Source organism: Physeter macrocephalus, chromosome 14, assembly GCF_002837175.3.
Source record: "Physeter macrocephalus isolate SW-GA chromosome 14, ASM283717v5, whole genome shotgun sequence".
In the NCBI taxonomy this organism is placed as follows: Eukaryota; Metazoa; Chordata; class Mammalia; order Artiodactyla; family Physeteridae; genus Physeter; species Physeter macrocephalus.
Window position 1 is genome coordinate 23381927 of NC_041227.1, and position 5978 is coordinate 23387904.

Here is a 5978-nt window from a genome sequence, read left to right on the forward strand (position 1 = left end):
AAAAAAAAGAAAAAAAAAAGAATCCGCCTGCCAATGCAGGGGACACGGGTTCGAGCCCTAGTCCGGGAAGATCCCACATGCCGCAGAGCAACTAAGCCCGTGTGCCACAACTACTGAGCCTGCGCTCTAGAGCCTGTGAGCCACAACTACTAAGCCCACGCGCCACAACTATTGAAGCCCGGACACCTAGAGCCCGTGCTCTGCAACAAGAGAGGCCACTGCAATGAGAAGCCCGTGCACCGCAACGAAGAGCAGCCCCCGCTCGCTGCAACTAGAGAAAGCCCGCGGGCAGCAACGAAGACCCAACGCAGCCAAAAATAAATAATTTTTTTTAAAAAAATGAATCTGTCCCCTCCCAACCTCCTCTGCTGTTTCTGGCCACTCCTTGGCTTTTCACCTCCCTCTCTGTGTACCAGCCTTACCATGTTTGCTTGAATACACCACAATCTCTCAGCACCCTCTGATAAGGCACTTGGATTGCTCCTTCTCTTCTGCCTAGATGCCTCCTTTTCATCCTTCAACACTCAGCTCAAGAACCACCTCCTCTAAGAGGCCTTCTCTGACCTCCCGTCAGCACCCCCACCCCACCAGGAAAGTTGAAGCACTCATCCCTTCCTGTTCATGGCCTCAGTTATAAAACTTCCCTGTGCAGGTGACATCGTCTTCCCTGTTGGCATCCTGCTGACACTGAGGATTATGTTCATGCCCTATAAGGTCCTGTGTGACCTGCCTCCTACTCTTCTTATCCCCTATTGTATTGCTCTCACCACCTCTCACTCTACTCCAGCCACACTGGCCTCCCTTCTGTTCTTCTGACATGCCAAGCATATGGCTAACCTTAGGGCCTTTGCACTTGATCTTGTGTCTGCCTCAAGTGCTCTCCTCCCAGGTATTGGCATGGCTCACTCCTCCTTCAGGTCTCTGCTCAAATGTCACTTCCTCAGGCCTCTCTGAGGAAGTGACCCACATTTAAAATAGCAACGCTCCACTCCTCTGCACTTCCTCACACACTTTCTTGTTGAATTTTTCTCCATAGCACTTATCGCCACCTGAAATATTACGTTTATTGTCTCTCTCCCATCCCTACCTTCCACTACAGTGTGATCAACACAAAGATAGGATTTTGTCTGTTTTGCTCATTCCTCAGTACCCAAAACAATGGGTCCTCATTTAATATTTGTTGAATGAATGGCTATGAATTCAACAAAGAAATGCTAGGAATACTCTGCATCGTCCAGAAGAATCCCTGAAGATTAGCGTATAAAGGGAGATGTTTCTGAGGAAATGTGCTGGCAACACTGGCTAACATGGAGCATTTACTAGTTGCCAGGCAATCTGCTAAGCGCTTTTCAAGCTGATTCCCACAACAGCCCTATGAGGTAGGTACTATTATAATCCCTATGTACAGACACTCCAGCACAGAGATTAACTTTCTCAAGGTCACACAGTTAATAAGTGGTGGGGTCCAACTTTAGAACCTGCATGCTGAATCACTGTACTGTCCTACCTTCTAATTATTAAAGATCTACCACTATGGGTCCAATAAAGGCGAAGAATGAGGATGAGACATCCATTTGCCTTCTGAGCAGTGTGGTATAGGGTCTGGTGCCTAGAGTTGCAGCAGAATTTTTCCTTAGCCACCATATTAGTCAGGGTTCTCCAAAGAAACAGAACCAATAATATATATTGAGATATATAGAAGAGATTTATTACAGGAATTGGTTAACAGTTGTGTGGGCTTGAGAAGTTCCATGATCTACCGTCTGCAAGCTAGAGAATGAGGAAAGCTGATAGTATAATTCAGTCCAGGTCCAAAAGCCCAAGAACCAGGAGCACCAATGTCCAACGTCCTGGGCAAGAGAAAATGGATGTCTCAGCTCAAGCAAAGGAGCAAATTCACCCTTCGTCTTTTTGTTCTATTCAGGTTTCACTAGATTGGAGGACGCCCACCCGCATTGCCTTTCTTTACTTAGTCTACCAATTCAGATGCTAATCTTTTCCAGAAACACCCTCAAAGACACACCCAGAAATGCTTTACCAGCTATCTGGGCTAGGACCCATCAAGTTAACACATAAAATTAACCATCACAGCCACCATGAGGGAAGTCAGCTAGAGAACAAAGCCATCTTATAGAGGAGGGTAGGACTGAGAAAATATTGCAGAAAAAATGAGCCAGAGACCTGATAAAGCCATACCTGAAGCTTGACCCACCTCTGGACTTTTCTATGGACCAATACCGCTTTAGAGTTTGAGTATTTTGAGTTGGGATTTTGTGTGTGTGTGTAATTTACAATAAAAACAGACCTCCTAACAAAAACAGATGAGTAGGGTTCAACAGGTGGAGGTATTAATGCCTCACATTTTTATGAGGTATTTGTTTACAGAATGCTGGAGGGCATTCCAGACAGAGGGAATAGCAAATATGAAGGCAGGATTGTAAGAGCTAAGTGTTTCTGCAGTGCAAGGTATGAGTTGAGTTGAGAAAGATGAGATATAAAAGGTAGGGTAGAACTAGTATCTGGAGGAACTGGTTTCTCCACTCAACTTCGTACATGGTGGGAATCATTGAAAGGTTCTGAGCAGAAGTTGCTTTGAAGTGATAAAGTGTCAAGGTTGGAAGAACCTTTAAAAGCAATCTGGTTCAACTCTAGGATCTGTTTTTGTCTGCATTTCATGGATGAGGAAATGTGACAGGCCAATATCTCACAAATGGTAGGTGAAGGAGGAAGGATTTGAACCCAGGGCCATCTGAGCCCCAACACATGCTATCAGTGACCTCCTCTGTCCACCATTGGAACTAATTCTGCCTTCTGAGCTCACACTGAATGGGCAAATCCTTCTTCAGAGATTTGACAATGATATTTGTAGGAGCTACCCAGATTAGGATTAAGAAGATGGATTCAGGGGAGAGAAGAGTAGAGGGACCCAACAGGTGTCTTCCTTGGAGGCAAAGAAAAAAGGAGATGAGGAAAGCAGGCGAATGAAGAGGAGGGAGCAGACAACAGAGAGGTGATGGGGAGAATCAGCAGGACCTGAAGAAGGAGCAGATGGAGATGGAGGGATGTAAGAAGGAAGAATTCATTAAGGAAGACACAGGCTTGTCATTAGAACAGGGATTGCAAAATCAGATACCAACAGAGCCAAGTAAGTACCATAAATGAGCAAAGTGGGTCAGGTATAAGATAATAGGGAGTCATGGGGTCTGCAGCAAGCAGGGAGTTCATGCTCCTTCTAAAGGAGGCACCTACTACTCATGTGAGAGTATGGGCTCCCAGTATGGGCAGTTGCCAGGTCTGAGAAGAAAAATAAGCTCTAAATTCAAATTCTTATACAAAAATCTTCTGGTTTTTAAATGCCGGAAACTAATTCAAATTTTAAAAAGAAAAAATACACTGTGCTGGCCAAAAGACACACATCTTAAGGCTGGGTTTGGCCTGTGGGCTGCCAGTTCATGCCTTCTAATCAGTTTGGATCCAAACTCCCTTTCACTGCTTAACAACACTGTGTGCTCTCAAGCAAGTTACTTCACCTTTCAAGTCCCAGGTTCTTTTTTTCTTTCTTTTATTATTTTTTTTTTTTTGTGGTACGTGGGCCTCTCACTGTTGTGGCCTCTCCCGTTGCGGAGCACAGGCTCCGGACGCACAGGCCCAGCAGCCATGGCTCACGGGCCCAGCCTCTCCGCAGCATGTGGGATCCTCCCGGACCGGGGCACGAACCCGTGTCCCCTGCATCAGCAGGCGGACTCCCAACCACTGCACCACCAGGGAAGCCCCCAGGTTCTTTTTTATTTCCGCTGATTTAATTTTTTTTAATTTTATTTAAGTACAGTTGATTTACAATGTTGTGTTAATTTCTGCTGTACAGCAAAGTGATTCAGTTATACATATTTATTCTTTTTCATATTCTTTTCCATTATGGTCTATCACAGAATATTGAATATTGAATATATTTCCCTGTGCTATACAGTAGGACCTTGTTTATCCATCCTATATATAATAGTTTGCAACTGCTAGTCCCAAACTCCCAATCTTTCCCTCTCCCACCCCTTTCCCCCTTGGCAACCACAAGTCTGTTCTCTATATCTGTTTCTGTTTCTGTTTCATAGATATGTTCATTTATGTCATATTTTAGATTCTACATATAAATGATATCATATGGTATTTGTCTTTTTCTTTATGACTTCACTTAGTATGATAATCTCTAGGTCCATCCATGTTGCTGCAAATGGCATTATTTCATTCTTTTTTATGGTTGAGTAACATTCCATTATATATGTGTGTATATGTGTGTGTGTGTGTGTGTATCCCACATCTTCTTTATCCATTCATCTGTCAATGGACATTTAGTTTGTTTCCATGCCTTGGCTATTGTGAATAGTGCTGCTATGAACACAGGGGTGCATGTATCTTTTCAAACTATAGTTTTGTCTGGATATATGCCCTGGAGTGAGATTGCTGGATCGTATGGCAACTTTATTTTTAGTTTTTTGAGGAACCTCCATACTGTTTTCCATAGTGGCTGCACCAATAAGTCCCAGGTTCTTATCTGACCCCACATCATAGGGTTGCTGTAGGATTTTTTAATTTATTTTTTAAATATTTTACTTGTTTATTTATTTATATGGCTGCACCAGGTCTTAGTTGTGGCACGTGGGATCTTCGTTGCGGCGTCCAGGGTCATTAGTTGCAGCATGCGGGATCTAGTTCCCCGACCAGTGATCAAACCCGGGCGCCCTCCATTGGGAGCACAGAGTCTTAACCACTGGACCACCAGGGAAGTCCTAAGGGCTTTTTATTTATTTGTTTGTTTGTTTATTAATTAACAGTAAAGTTATTTTTTTAAATTTATTTTATTTATTTATTTTTGGTTGTGTTGGGTCTTTGTTGCTGCGCGTGGGCTTTCTCTAGTTGCGGCAGGAGGGGGCTACTCTTCATTGCAGTGTGCGGGCTTCTCATTGCGGTGGCTTCTCTTGTTGCAGAGCACGGGCTCTAGGCACGTGGACTTCAGTAGTTGTAGCTTGTAGGCTCAGTAGTTGTGGTGCACAGCCTTAGTGGCTCTGCAGCATGTGGGATCTTCCCAGACAAGGGCTCAAACCCGTGTCCCCTGTATTGGCAGGCAGATTCGTAACCACTGCACCACCAGGGAAGCCCCAGGACTTTTAAAAATAAGACAAATGTGTATAGAGCACTTAGCATTCAGCGCCTGACATAGAGCAAAACACTCAGAATGGTTTTATCATCAGTGTGAAAGTTATTCTTTCTCCTATAACCCATAAACTCATGAACTATTAGAAAAGAAAATGTCCCCAAAGACATCTCATCCAGGGGTTTTAAACCTGTTAAGCTACAGAGACCTCTTTTAAGGCAGACCTTTCACAGAAAAGCAATGCATAATCGGATGGCGGAGGGGAGTGGCTTTGTTTGAAGTGAGGCAGGGGAACCCAGAGTCCTGCCTAGTAGGCTTCGCCACCCCAGGCACAAGCCACCCTCAAACAGTGGTCCCTCCACAGGGTGTTGCAGAACACGGCTTTGAGAATCACCATTCTATTCCAGGTGATAAGGAAACAGATAGGAAACTGAGGCTCAGAAAGGAAAGGAAACTGAGGCTCAGAAAGGTACAGAGATTTGCCTAAGGTTCAGTGACAGGGAGGGATTCCTGCTTCCCAAGCTAATGCACTTCCCAACTGGAATGACACACCCTCCTTCCTGTCCACCTGCTTAAGAATAAACCCTCTTTTGGCCCCTCCCTGACTGGGGTGAGGAGTAGCCCCACTAGCATTGCCCCAGAGCCCCAAGATATAGCCAGGCTTCTCAGTTGCAAATTGAAAAAATAAAAATTAAAAAACTCAGGCTAACAGAAACAGAAAAGGAATTTATTAAGAGGGTATTGGGGAGCTCCCAGAACTGATGGGAAGCCTGGACAACCAGGCTCAGAGAATTGAAATGACGGGATCAGGGACTTGGATGTTGCTAGGACT